This window comes from Phalangium opilio, unplaced genomic scaffold, assembly GCF_054372755.1.
Source record: "Phalangium opilio isolate 3A_F unplaced genomic scaffold, DU_Popi_V2 ptg000246l_1, whole genome shotgun sequence".
Lineage (NCBI taxonomy): Eukaryota > Metazoa > Arthropoda > Arachnida > Opiliones > Phalangiidae > Phalangium > Phalangium opilio.
Window position 1 is genome coordinate 3,650,941 of NW_028324225.1, and position 1,237 is coordinate 3,652,177.

Sequence of the window (1,237 nt, forward strand, 5' to 3'; positions counted from 1 at the left end):
GTTACTATGCCAACAACAAATCCCTAGCTCCTTTACCATCGCCGTTATAAAACTCATATACGAAAAAGGGGACCCAAAACTTCGAAACAACTGGAGGCCGATTTCTTTACTAAATTCAGATTTCAAAATTCTTTCAAAATGTCTGGCAAATAGAATCGGTACGAATATGAATAAAATTATTGACTATGACCAAACGTCGTGTATACCGAAAACGAGTATTACATCCAATCTAAATATAATGAGGGATGTAATCCACCATTACAGTTTTAACTCTAACGAAAATTTAGCGATAGTAACGCTCGACCAAGCTAAAGCCTTTGACCGAGTAAAACATAAATACCTATATGAAATCCTGAAACACGTTGGTTTTGGAGACAAGATAACAAATTACATTCATGCCGTATACTCATCAGCCGAAGCATGTGTGAAAGTAAATAATATTTTATCAGGAAAATTCAAAGTCTCCAAAGGCATCCGCCAAGGTGACCCAATTTTAAGCTTCCTATTCAATTTGTCAATGGAACCACTGTTATGCCATCTCCGAAGTAAACTACGAGAAGACTCGATAAATTTCCCTTTCGTCCCGAGACCATTAACAACTCTGTCCTTCGCTGATGACCTCAACTCTTTTATCACCACAGACCAAGGATTTACGATTCTTTCAGAAGAATGCGCAAATTACTCGCAAATGAGTAACGCCAAGTTTAACCTAGGAAAAAGCAACGGATTATGGCTCGGAGGATGGAAAAATAGAACGGATCACCCAATAAAAGTACAATGGAACAATGATCAAATAAATTCCTTAGGCGTCACCTTCTTCACGAAAGAAAATATACTAAATAATCACGCAAATATGGTAGCAGACGAAATAACTACCTCAATGGAAAACATTTCTACCTCAGTCTTTGGCCTGTCATATAAAAACATAGCGCAGTTATGCAATATCCTGCTCAGCAAACAATTCTACATCTTACTAGTGCTGTACATACCGAAAGAACTATCCAAGAGACTCTTACACGAATGCGCCAAACTAATCTGGACTAACGACAGACAATGGTTAAATTTGGACGATATCCAACAGAAGATTGGCCAGGGGGCTTCGGGTTAATAACCCTAACAAAAAGATGGGAAAATTTCACCTTTAATAAATTACAACGTCACATTGAGGGATTTTACCACCCCATAGAAAGAGCCTTCCTTGATCATTATTTAAAACAAACGAACATATATAAATTTG